This window comes from Argopecten irradians, unplaced genomic scaffold (assembly GCF_041381155.1).
Source record: "Argopecten irradians isolate NY unplaced genomic scaffold, Ai_NY scaffold_0195, whole genome shotgun sequence".
Lineage (NCBI taxonomy): Eukaryota > Metazoa > Mollusca > Bivalvia > Pectinida > Pectinidae > Argopecten > Argopecten irradians.
In genome coordinates this window covers 1-13958 of record NW_027187662.1, presented here as the reverse complement: position 1 = coordinate 13958, position 13958 = coordinate 1, and the positions used below count along the sequence as shown (strand labels likewise).

Here is a 13958-nt window from a genome sequence, read left to right as displayed (position 1 = left end):
AGTAAGTGTGTAATTATATATGGCCTCGACAAATTCCGAGAATAGTAAATCATGATCTAATATTATGATAAGTCACTGTTAATATTTGATAAACCATCAACATAATGTTCAAGTCAATTTTCTGGGTTTTTTTAACCTTAGGTAAAGGTACTTTACATACTAATATTATCAAACATTCCTGAATTATAACCTAGATTTGATGTATAGATTTATGATGAGCATCTACTTTTACCGATATACAAATGACAAATAATGTTATGCTGAAAGAGACTTATTTCTGCTTTAACCGTGCTTTTAGTTTTATAAACAGTGTATATTGTGTTAGAGGACATGTTACAGCTCGTACATAAAGAATCATGTCATACAATCAGACCGGTTATGTCTAGCTACATCGTTATCTTATAGGTTACACTCAAGCTCGATTATTTCTGAATTTTGTTTGTTTGAGTTTTACGGCCCATCGACAACTGAGGTCATTTAGGGCCAAACTACAGGGCAAGTATTAGTATTAGGATATAAACAAGGAATCTATCTAAAAGATCAGGATAAGAAAAAGGCAAGTAAAACCTAAAACACAAATTGTTAATGTTGATTTAATAAAAATAGTTGCATAGGATAAAATAGTTTTGGCTAAAACACATGAGAAAACTCATGCACAATGTTGATGAGACAATGAGTGTTACGTTGATATAATGATAAGATGAGAAAACGTTCAAATTTTGCTAAAAATACCGATCTCTTTGAGATAGTTGAAAAAATACGATTATGTCTCACGACATGGATCAATGTGTACATGTCAGAGACATCGTAATACTTATCTCGTATGTGTTTAAAATCAATACAATGCACTAACATATGTTCAATTGTTAGTGGAGAATCACATCAATAGATAGGAATGTGTAAAATATGTGTGTCCAGTTCGGTGCCGAGAGAGAACAACTTCCTCTCTGTGGTCTCTCCGACCCGACACATCGTATAGTCTCGTTATGTATATAATGATGTTCATTCGTAGGTAAACTGATTTCTAAGGAACAAGCTCGTTGATTTTAAATCTCAGATCATATTGACTTAAGTTTTAGGTAAACTGACAAATAACAATCAAGCTCGCCAATTTTAGATTTTTCATCATATTGCCTCACAAATTAGAAAAGTCATTTGTAAGTTATGGAGATAAGCTGAAAACTGTACAATATGTTAATAAAGTACACTTTTATTTCTAATATAAACCAGTTTTTTGCCTTTGTCTATGAGCTCAGGTACACCAATGCGCATTCAACCATGACAAATCCAATATAGGCAATGCCAACATAGAATTACCTTTGCCTGGGTTATATGTGATGAATAGCCTTCATGAACGAAATGCATGAAGTTTGGGTTGAACAAATACAAATCTGTATATTCACTTTCACCATTTCCACCGACAGTTATAGAGGGATATTAGGTTCTCAATTTAAGCGACATAATAAGGTGGATTTAGTGACTTTTATTACTAAAAAAGGCATTTATTTCCATTGTTTGATGTGGTAAAAAATGACATATGAAATATGACTTGCAATTTAGGCATTAGTTTGAAAGCTTCTTGCTAATATAGTGTCAGCTAGTGTGTTACTATATATGGCCTCGGCAAATATGTACATGTCTGTACTAGTTTGGACAACGACGTCAATTTCCTTGTTTTCCCCCCTTAGTTATACGTTCCGTACATACTGTAATATAATAATTGAAAAAAAAATGTTCCTCGTGATAAACCATCAACATTATGTACATGTCATCTACTTTTATTGACAGACAAACTGATACAATTAGGAAAGAGACGATTTTCTGCTTTTATCATGCTTTTGATTTAGAAACAGTGTATATTGTGTTAGAGGGCATGTTACAGCTCGCACACAAAAAATCATGTTATATACAATCAGAGAGGCTTATCAGGCTACACTGTAATCGTATAGGTTACTGATAAATCACACTCAACTCGATTATTTCTGATCTCTTAATCATATCGTTGAGTAGATAATGATGATAACTAAGCTCCACGCTCGCTCATTTTAAATCTTACATCATATTGTTTCACAAATCATAAAAGTTATTTCTAACTACAGTGTAACCTTAGGTAAGCAATTATGTAAAATAATTCGTATGGAAACTGAAAAATAACGACCAAAGTTTGCTAATTTTACATCATATTGTCAGAATATTCACACAAATCTATATTTATTGTCCTTATACAGGCTGATTTTGAATTCGCATTACTTTTAACTATTTAAACGATAGTCGTTACTTTTTTCAATGTATTTTTCAAAAAATAAATTGAAAACGTAGCGTTTTTATGTATTTAATTCTTTTTTATTGTTTTGTGCACATACAACAGAAGCCATACATTTACAGACCTCTTTTAATAACAACTTGTTAAATTATAACAATTATATAAAGGTATTCATATTTGTGCCATAAAATTATTGCACTAGTTGTGTTTTCGGTAAGGCGTAACTATAGCGCAGATTCATCAATCAGGTTCAAAATAGATTTTGGGGAAACTGTGATTCAATCTGATTAAAATACAGATCATCATTATACACTACGTTATGGAGTTTAGTGTGTGGAATGGTGATCTGTATTTTAATCAGATTGACTGTGATTGTGCTAAATTGATTGCGCCAAAAGTCTTACGTTTACTTCACAATGCATTCATAGTTTTTATTTAAAACCATTAAGCCTATGATTATTTACATAGAACATATGTTGTGTTTTATCAAAATTTTAGAGTCAATTCGATGAACGAAAATTACATTAAATTACTCTGATGATGTGGAATGATAGAAACAAAATTGTGATGTAGTGGTTTGATGATTTAATCTAATTACAGTACTGAAGAATTGCAGTATACACACATACAATCTGAACTAAAGATAAAAGTAGACTTGGGTGAGCACAGTAATCCCACGTCCATGTTCAATTAGTAATAAATGCATAGATATGAACCTATATTTGTTACAAAGTTCTCTGCACATCTTTTATTATCCATATATATATTTTGAACAGCATGGACAGTTCTTTTATAAACCAATCTGTGCGAGAATGATCTTACATTGTACCATTTTGTGTAAAAGTTTTGATATTTATCTAGTTTGACTAGTTCGCGTTATTAGCGTTCTTATCCAATCATTTCGGTCACTTCACAGATCGCGTTCGTTCCGTGATAGTCTTCATGTAATTTTCAGCTTTTTGTCTTTTAAAGTTTGTTTTGTGGAGTGAGCTTAACAACATTTCGCATATTGTACGCCCCTCCTCGAGATCGGAAGGTGTTCCACGACGAATGAAACACTTGATGAGTCCGAATTGTCCTTGGAGTTTAAAGTGGTTGTGATCCTCTTCCATCTCAACTGCACGCTTGAAGTGCCTTCTTGCTTTTTCGATGTCGTGTTTAATGAAGAACCTTGCAACCTGTACGTGAAATCCTGGAACAGCCAGCCAATGACAGATGCGTCTCTCATCTAGAAGTTTTTCCAGCTGGTTGGCAATATTGCACTCCTTCTTCGTAATAACGATCTTTGTCATCCGGGTTTTCGGTGTTTGCTATTTTTGTGGAATAGCATTTGAGAAGAAGCTTCAAACACATGGCATTGTGATGAATACGTTGATATTCACTTACTTTGACAATCCCATAAGCGAAATACTTCGAGTCTGTTGCCATCAACATATCTTTGTACTGGTCAATGATCCTGTCCAGGACAATTTTGTTGTCCTTCGCGTCCACTCTGCTCCTTTTCCGGTCTAGTAGGCAGTGATACAATAGCCCATTTCTTCGTGTGATGAGACTTTGAACAGAGAGAAACTGAGGAAACTCCCTTTGCAATAATATGCCGAGAAGATATGCAAGCCGCAGATCATTCCAGCACACCAGTGATAATTTGTGCTCTGTCTGACTTTGGTAATACAAGTTTCTGCCATTGTTGTACAGTATGATTATCATCATTTCCACAGTATATACTTTTCGTAGCATTTCAAGTGGCATCGCAAGATTCTTTTCAAGCAGTTTCTCATAGAGCTCCTGACTCAGTCGCCCTTGCTGAGATTCCACATGCTTCAGGCTCCCTGGAAAATTGGCGACTTTTCTTAGATGGTCCATTTCATGTTCGCTTCTTTTTGTTTGCATTATGATATCGGTTATCACATCTGCTTGAAGTGTTTTGGAAGCACTGTCTAGACGTTGGTACAACATTTCGACTCGCGAATCCTTCTTTCTGGCACTTTGTATATGGTTTACATTTTCCTCCTCAAGTTCCATTTCTGGGTGAGAAACTTTTACCTTTTTGTGTTCTGGCCCTTCGGTTATTTGACAACTAGACGGATAGGCCTGGTAGTGTCCACTGTCCAAACGACAGAAATATTGTTTACTGTCATCAATATATTCCATGCAATTCACTGACTCCCTTTCGTCGGTGTTAAACATATATGAGTGTAGATCACTTTCATCAATGAACTCGAAACAGAGAGTCTTTGCTTCGTACAGGTGCTCGTTTGCGAGCAAGCCCTCGATACCATCAACACGGAACGTCACTCCTATCGCTGCATGGATAGCACACATTAGAAACGTTATTTCTTTAGTTCGTGTTATTTTAACCGCAGCAAGCGCAACTTTGGCAGCATGCGGGAGACATTCCAAATTGTTCTTGAAGGATTCTTTATGTCTACAGTCAATGTTGATGATCTTGCAAAAGAAGCAAAGAAAATCTCTAATAGACGATTCTTTTTCTTCGCGAGTCAGTCTAAGTCCTAGAACCAAAGCTGTCACTGCATGGATTGAGATGGTCTGTGATTGGTTAGACGATTCAATTTCACCAATACAGTACTTCCGAACGTTTGCTATGAAGTCGAAGATAACTGTGTCTTTATCTCTGTCATCGATGCTTTCTGGGAGAAGCTCCCTTAGGAGGCTAAGTGGAATTTCGTTATGATGCAGAAAAGGTATGAATCGTAGCAACGACTTCACGTGAACTGACGAAGACTCTACTTGTTCCACAGCCAACATCTGTGCTGATACTAGCCCTTTGTCGTATTCCTGTGACGTACATGCGATTAATTCTTCGACGTTTTTGCAGGAAATTCCCTTCTGAGAGAAGCTCTACATATTTCTTCACCGACATGCCCGTGAAAAATATGTACGAGTTCGCTAGAACTAAGCCGTAGGGCAGGTGTCCCATTTTCTCCGCTAGGTCCTGAATGTCCTTTTCAGAGTTCTTCATTTTGACGTGATCCTTAAAAAATTCTAAAACCTCTGATTGTGAGACTCCTCCAATCTTCACAAAAACATCATTTTCTGTACACTGCTTGTAGAACTTGGCGTAGCTCGTGGAACATAATATCTTGACATTTTTTCCCTGTGAAATGAGTGGATGATGCCCTCCACGACCTTACACGTTGCCTCGGTCACGTCGTCAAATATGAACAAATACTGCCTCCCGGTTCTCTGTCCCATCTCGATAAGTGACATTGCAACTTCTGCCATATGTTTGATGTAGTCACTTTTTGCCTCCGTCTCTCTTTCAAATTCCATCTTTGACGACTCCAGGAAACTTCTAAAACTCGCCAAGAGATCATCATCTGTTTGACACATTAGTTTGCACGTTGTATGGTTTGCCTCTTTCCGAAACTTGGTTGCATACCAAATGCAGGTTTGAGATTTCCCTGAAGCGGATATTCCTGTAACAATCAGACGAATGCATTGTAGATATACGAAAGTTATGAAAGTTTCTATAAACCAAATTATTCTATAAACTCGAGAAGCAATACTTCAGTTATAGTACACTTCAATGAAGGAACAATCGAGTTATTTTTTCAAATCTATAACCTGGTGAGAATGGTCCCATCTTTTCAGCTGATTAAAGGAGCGCTGTTCGATCTTTCACGTGACGACTTTAGTCTGTCTCTATGTATATTTGTGTAAGTCTCTCGCCTACAACTCATGGACAGTGTTTTAGCTATACGGAGAAAATGTGTAGTTTATCAAATGCAAGCAAAATTAAACTGTTTCCACCTAATAATGTACCGCGTCGTTGAAAATTATAGGGTTTTTAATTATAGAGCGATGTTATCAACATAATTTATTTGAATGCACCCATGCCTTCTAATCAAATATGATAAATTGTGTACTAGATAATAGTGTGGTTGATTGGCAACTCAAAAGTCTCGGAGCGAACCCTCAACCCCCGCAATCACATCGGCATTTTATTTAGATAAACTATTCGTGATTGAATTGGCTAAAATTCATTGTTAGCGTCTAGCTTTGGGTTAACATGAATATAAGATTTGGCCTGAAAACAATTACAAAGTTGTGTCCATCAAAAGAACTAAGTGATCAAGTAATAGTTTAAAAATAAAAACAGAAAGAAAAGTGTGTGAACTAGTAGGAAATGGCTAGGGAAATATGAATACATTTACTCATTGGTATATTACTAAGATGGTATTCTAAGAATTAGCCTCGACGTTCTTAAACATAGTCTGGGTATGTCATTGACTTTAGATTTGTTTGAAATGCCTCCGCTATTTAATTATGAAACACATTATTTCAATATCAATCAAGGTCTTTAAATGTCAAAATGACACAATGTGACATAGAGCCTTACGATATCCGGCATGGCCGTTTTATTTTATATGTGGTATTTTACCTTAGTGCTGATCTTGTTTCTTTCTTTCTTGTTGAAATCACGAGATCTTAAGCTCGATCTTCAAGATCTTTTCTCCCTGATCTTTGACAGAAGTCCGTTTGAGATAATCAAGGTCGAGTGCGGTCCCACTAATTCCTTACTCATTAATTTGTCGACATGAGTTCTATCCCAGTAGTGATTCGGTTCTCGTTCAGAGACCTTGGGAATGTCTTCATTTTAATAGGAACAGCATGCTTTTCACATTCTCTGAAAATTTACTTAAGATATATTACTAATAATTATTTTTTATTTCTTTTTCATACTTCATCCTACTATTTGAGTTAGCTTTACTTGATTAGCAGTTTGGGTATAGGTTTTGTTCATACACACGATGAAGAAAATATCCGAGAATGGTGCGAAAACCCGACGTTAACATGACGTCAGCAAATATTGAGGACGCTCAGTACCGTGCGTATTTGAATTAGAGATAAATAATCCATAGAGGGAAGATCTAATGGAATTCGGTATGTTTAAAACGTGATTCATTGTCATTTTGTGCATCGATGAAACTAGTTTTTAACGTTTTGTGAGAAATCCGCTAAAATCTACAATGTTGACGGTCAAATATGATAAACTTGTAGTCATATGATGAAAAAATTAATTTCGCTGCAAAATCAAGGCAGGCATGCCGGCCTAATAAATTTATTATTGAAATATAGGGAACTAAAGAAAGTTAGTATCATCTAGTTTGCAAACGAAAATTTCTTGTCAAGTATTGGTCGACATCTAGATTGGAATGTTGTCACAGTATGAATACACATAGAAACACATGACCTTCCAAGAATGTACGACATCAGACGGAATGTTGTCCACGAGTATGTAACGCTGAAGAACGGATGGCCCGTTCGAAATTCGCGACATCACGCTTTTATCATGTCAAGCCAATTCAAAATTAGGATCTATAATAATGTGGCAGATCATCCTGAATGCAGGTGTATCAGCATCTTAGGTATATAAATAGGACATGTAGTAGATGGTAGAGTCGCTATTTTTCATGAAAGAATCATTTCTATTTACAATCGAAGGAAGTAATGTTACTGTATTAGTTACTATTCGTTGGGATTGAGCAATCGCATATAGTCGATATTCGGTGTCAACGGCAAAGTAAATTTTGCAACTCATAATACTAGTGGATTAAAAATATGAAAATGTAACCCATGAAAGACTAATATGGTTTATTTATCTTTTAAATTGAACAGATACACTAACACTATTGCCCGCTACCCTGCGAATCGTTGTTCGACAGAGAAACCGTGAAACTAAGTAACTTACATATATTAGGGCATACAATGTAAGTCTAGTATCTGATACAATGTTAAAGATGCTATACCGTTGACAAAAGGTATTGTTTCTCTATCAAAAACAGGGGAAGAGGAATTAGTACTTTTATTAGTTACAAAAGTTACTTACTTAAAACCATTCAAATTTAGGATAATCAAACTTATTAATTACGTCCCGACTAAATTCCATGACACAACAGGAATGAATTACTGATTGGACATGCATCAGAAGTAAAATAAATTATTTTGTATTATTTTTTTTTAATTAGTCATATATTTATATTATATTAAACATCGGTTATTGGTCAAAACATGAATATTATTTCTGCTCTGTCGGCATTGCTGAAATACAAACAACATGAAATAAGGCACATGTTCGTTCGCCTTATCAACACCTTTCCTCAAACATGTCCAACAAAACTAAAAAGAACTATTTATCTTAATACCTGCCGTCAGTTCCTCTGCCACATCGTAAAGGACCTCGTTATAGTCATCTCCGCGCTCTGTGTTCTCCATCTCTAGTTAACCTCTCTGTAAGTCAATAACACCAATAGTAATTTAAAGTGTTAAGTTAGTTCTATACCAGACTCTAAACGTTCCTATTTTGGCGCAATAAAATTTTGACGAGAACGTGATTTTGACCATTTTAGAGCAAAGATGAATTAGCACAATAAATACATTTTAGTGCAACATTTCTGACACGAAACTAATACTACCTCTAAAATGTGTACGTTTGCAGTATCTCATTCCTTTCCACTGGAGAAAATATACTACATGTATTACCTATCTAAGCCATTGAATTTTCCTATTTTCAGCTATATGATTTTACTACAGTTAATGCAGTACGTCGGGTAGTAATTACGTTTTGCGTATTTTTGTTATATGGCTATTCTAAACAAAAAAAATATTCTCGTTGAAGTTTGTAATGATTACCGTCATCATTTATTATATTAAGATAACTAGAATTGAAAATGTTATTTGTTTTTTGCAAAAATACTGTACATGAATCAAAATTATTTAGTGGTATAAATGGTCATCAGGAAATATACGGTATACATGTTTATATCATATTTACACCTGACAAGCAAATGCGTCACATCAAAGGTATCAAGTATAGATTTTTGTCTGAGGTTTTTAGGTATGGCCTTGTAGTTTACACAGTTTTAAATCTGTAAAAGTATAAATCACATGCAAATAGCGTGTTCGAGCGGTAAATGTATATGCCTATAATGTAGTTGGAAGACTAAGCTACCCGTCTCGAATGTCAAAATCACACTAAACATTTCAAAGTTGAATGATACATTACCTCGACGTCTTATTTACATAACAATACAACCCTCAAAATGCCAATTCAATCTATAGAACAGTCACGCTTACATCTTATATATGTATCAGGCATTTACCTGTTGTCAGAGGTTTCAGAAGCTCAGCATTGTTTACTGACAGGAAAATGCATGGTTTTTTTCTCTCTCTCCAATATCAAAATCTTTTTATTATTAGTCCCCTGTCGGTGAAACCGCAGGGGAATATAATGTTTTGTTAATCTGTCTGTCTGTCCGGATTAGGTTTCCAGATGATAACTTAAGAAGGAATTGATGAATTTTGATCAAACATTTTGAATACGCAATGGTAGTATATGGGGAAAACAGCTTGGGATTGAATTTGGGGTCAAAAGGTCAACTACAAAGGTCACTGTTACTAAAATTAGATTGTTTAAAAAAATGAATTCCGGACAATAACTTGATAACAGACTAACAGAATGTGTTATTACTTCATGCAATGATAGCAAAGGAGGTGACACAGCTTGGGAATGAATTTGGGGTCAAAAAGTCAACCATAAAGGTCACTGCTGCTAGAACGTTTCAATTTTCCAGACGATAACTTGATGAGAAAACATCAATGGATCTTGTTCAAACTTCATACAACGATAGCAAAGCTTGGGATTGAATTTGGGGTCAAAAAAGTCAACAAAAAAGATTACTGCTACTTAAAATAGATTGTTTCACAAAATATAAGTTTCCAGACGATAACTTAAGAACACATCAAAAGACTTTGATCAAACTTCACAAAATGGTTGCATATGATTAAATACAGCTTGGGATGGAATTAGATGTAAAAAGGTCAGCTAAAAAGGTCACTGTTACTAAAAATAGATTATTTCACAAATTCTAGTTTCCAGACGATAACTTGCGAAAACATCCACAGATTTTGAACAAACTTTATTACAATGGTAGCATATGAGAAAGCAGAGTTGAGAGGTCAACTACAAAGGTCAGTGTTACTTTAAATATATTGTTTAAATTTTGTTATAGTCTCCGGACGATAACTTGAGAATACATCAACAGAATGTGTTCAAACTTAATACAATGATAGCATAACTAGGCAATAATAATACCTTGCTATAGATTAGAAAATGTAATTGACGGCAGGGGACGTGTGTTTCTTGCATATCATAATCTAAGAGCTCGTTTCACTAAACTTGGGAGACTTTGGACGGATATGTTTCGTTTTCTCAGTAAGGAATGTTAAAGAGCATGGACAAATGTCTGTCTCCGTTTTACCAGCCAATTAGCAACAAGTTCTAAGTGACTGTCAAGAACAAATATCTCGGATAGCCGGTATTACTACATATACACTTTTATCATGACCTTGATAACACGAGTGGTATGTGGTGAGTATGGAGGCTGATAGCGGGTCGCCACAATTGTAAACTAGCATTATAAATGACACTGACATCCTGCTTTACAAAGAAAGGGGCTACTATGAAATTTATTCATAACATCATGTTCGTAGACCTTCATTTTTAATAGTTGCTCGTTTGGAGTTGGAGGTTTTGTTTTGTTTTATTTTTATTAATTAATTTCTTATTACAATGTCTTTTATTTCATTTATTTCATTAATTTCTTTTTTTAGTGAGGTGAGGGGTCAGAGGTTGGATGTAAATCCATTTGGATAGCATTAGGATTTGGATTGCATGCTAAACTCAAATTGAAACTACAGAACAGGCTTTCTTCTCCAGCAAGTCATTTATATTTGTGATCTGTATCAGTCTGCCTATAGTTTAGTAGGTCATTCGGTTGCAAATTTAATCAAGATTAGATAGAAACTATCTCCTAGGAGAGGTTTTGATCCTCCATGTGTATCTCACAAAAAAAGTACCGCGGGTACAAATAGGGTAACAGCATGCTGTGTATAGCCCCCGAAAAAGACTCGTGATTATATGCTTTACAGTATAAAATATTAACACCTGATTTAATCTAAATCAATTTGAATCATTTTTTCTAATTCTCGGGAAACAAGCAGGACATAATAAAAACACCGAGCGTAAGAACGGATAAATCCAATACTTTTACAAGCATATAGTATATAAACCTGCATAAATATTTCGAAAAACAATTTTGACGAAATATTTCAAGAAAGTCGTCTAGACTGTGAATATCAATATAATCACTATATCCTTATACACATGAGTTACCTCCCCTGAATATTGTACAAATATGTAATATACAAATGTACCTAAAACTGCTACAGCCTATTTGTATGGACACTTTATATAGTTTTTGTCTGTCATTTGATTCCTTTGGTTCTTCCCCCAATGTGTCAATAAAATTGGTTAAAATAAAACGAAAAATGAAAGACTAAAAGAATTAAAAAGGGAATTTATATAAATTTTAACCTTGTTTTCCAATTCCCAAAGTTTTTGTATATATATATATCAATATATATTTACATTCTGAGTGTTTCGTCACTATATGAATCAAACAACTGACGAAAATAAACATTTGCCTATGAAAACACTATGAATACATTATGAATACAAAGATTCTCGTGCATCGATCAGCTGATTTCAAATAATACGCCAGTTTCATATCAATAAAAAATAGTCCCCCACAAAATTTTAATATTTAATATTTAATGTGTTGTTTCTTGATATAGAATCAACTAAGGTTTACTGTAATAAGTCATTCAAATCTTATCTTAACTAAACTTCTTGTTTATCATTTGTCATTTGCAAAAAACAGTCGACCGGAGGGCGGAAGCTTGAAAACGCGACGTTTTGGAACGACTTCGTCATTCAGCTGTTCCATAAATCTCGTTTCTCGTCGTATGTGGGTGTCATAATTTTAAATATAATATAAAAACCTTTCAGTAATTTTTATTTTCATATATTATTCTAATGTAAACATATGGATTGAATGTATTTTTCTAATTTTCGTAGCGGCTATGAATAGCAGAAGCTATCTACATATCCCGTGGGCGCGTTCAATACATTCAATCCCTATATATGAATAAATATTTTAAAACTAAGACTTAAAACAGCACTTGCAATATATCAAACCTGTCTGTCTGAACCATATAATATATCATAAATATGTCATACTATTTAGCAGTTTAAAAACGTATCAGAAATATGCATACATCTACTTATTGAATGTTTATTTCAGGATCACAAAATAATGGAAACAATGAATTCATGATTTAAGGAATTCATGTGCATCTAAACTATAGTGTAAAAAGTTTTGAATCTAACCATTCTGACGTTATTACAATGTGTTATTACAAAGGAAACCCGCTTCTTTGTTCTAGTTTGAAAAAAGGGGGTTTAAATATGAATTTAAGCTTTGAATCTTTTTTCAACAATTGAAAAATTCCGAAATCTGTCGATATATTTATTCAATTTGTGGGACGGATGAAATAGAGATATAAATGTACACTTAATAAACCAGAAGCGGTTTATGATGAGAGTACACTCAGAGTTAACATAAAAAAAATATTTTGGGTCTCTTTTGACTATGAAATCATCACGCCGTCATCTCATCTAATCAGAAGCAACGTTACAAACGGCGACGCCATTTTTTTCCTTTATGGGCTGATAAAGTATGTTTTAAGCCAATGCAAATGCTCGTTACAAGCAAAAACTGAATCATTGGATGATAATCTATTTATCCGTCACCCAATCTGTATCTATAACACGATTATATGAAATATTAATAAACGAATGAATAAATAAATGTGTTTTGTTAAGTTATTATTCCCTGTTTAAGCTAGTAATTATTTTTTGACGTTGTTATGAATATGGTGGTTGTAAATTATATTGCATGATATGGCATATAGGCAGGAATTTTAACCATAAGAACAAGACACCTGCAATGAAGACTGGAAACAGGTAGATTTAGGGTAAAAAGACTGAAAGTCATTAATTTAACTTTTTTTCATCAAAACAGTCCGTTATGCTGTATAATCATGATTTTATACATTATTTACAACTGGCATATGCAAGTAAGGGTAAAATAGTACTCAATGTGGTCACACAAACGCTGATAGTAACTGCTATAGACACTTCTAAAAATAACGACATAGTTATTTGATGATAGAAATATGATCCGAAACTGTGGGACATTCGCTTACAACACATCATTAGTCAACAATAGTATCTAATGTTGCATACACACACAATTTTAATCTACTTAGTGATGTTCATTTGGCCTAGGCAGTGTTATAGGCATGCACGATATCACTAGTCTTAACACTGGATAATTAGTGTAATTTATACCGGTAAATGTCGGGTTGGTAGAAGAAGACAAAAGTGAAACACAACACTTTTTTAATAGGTTATATTCGTTCTGAGTTGATAAAGTGGTACACCAGTTTAAAATTAAATGTTTAAGAGTCGGACGAATAGTTTGTGTAATGTCAGTATGATGGGAAAAAAGTCCATGAGATAAGTATTGCTTCTTTTACGCCCTTTTAACAGCCAGGGTCAGGTAAAGACGGAAGGTCTCCCATGTATGAGGTGTGTAGCGTGTATGAAGTGCGCGGTGCATGTTTTGGGAGACTGCGGTATCTCCGTGTTGTGTCTACTTGTTTAGTGGAATCTTGCCCTTTTTTATAGTGCTATATCACTGAAGGATGCTGCCGAAGACACCAAGCAGAAAACGGGCGAACCAGTCGTCCCACTCCCGGTATGCTGACG

At 34.6% G+C, this 13958-nt stretch overlaps 1 pseudogene; it reads right to left on the bottom strand.

The window, feature by feature from the left end:
- Positions 1-2378: 2378 nt before the first annotated feature.
- LOC138312064 (uncharacterized) lies at positions 2379-8500 on the bottom strand (annotated as a pseudogene).
- Between the last annotated feature and the right edge of the window lie 5458 nt (positions 8501-13958).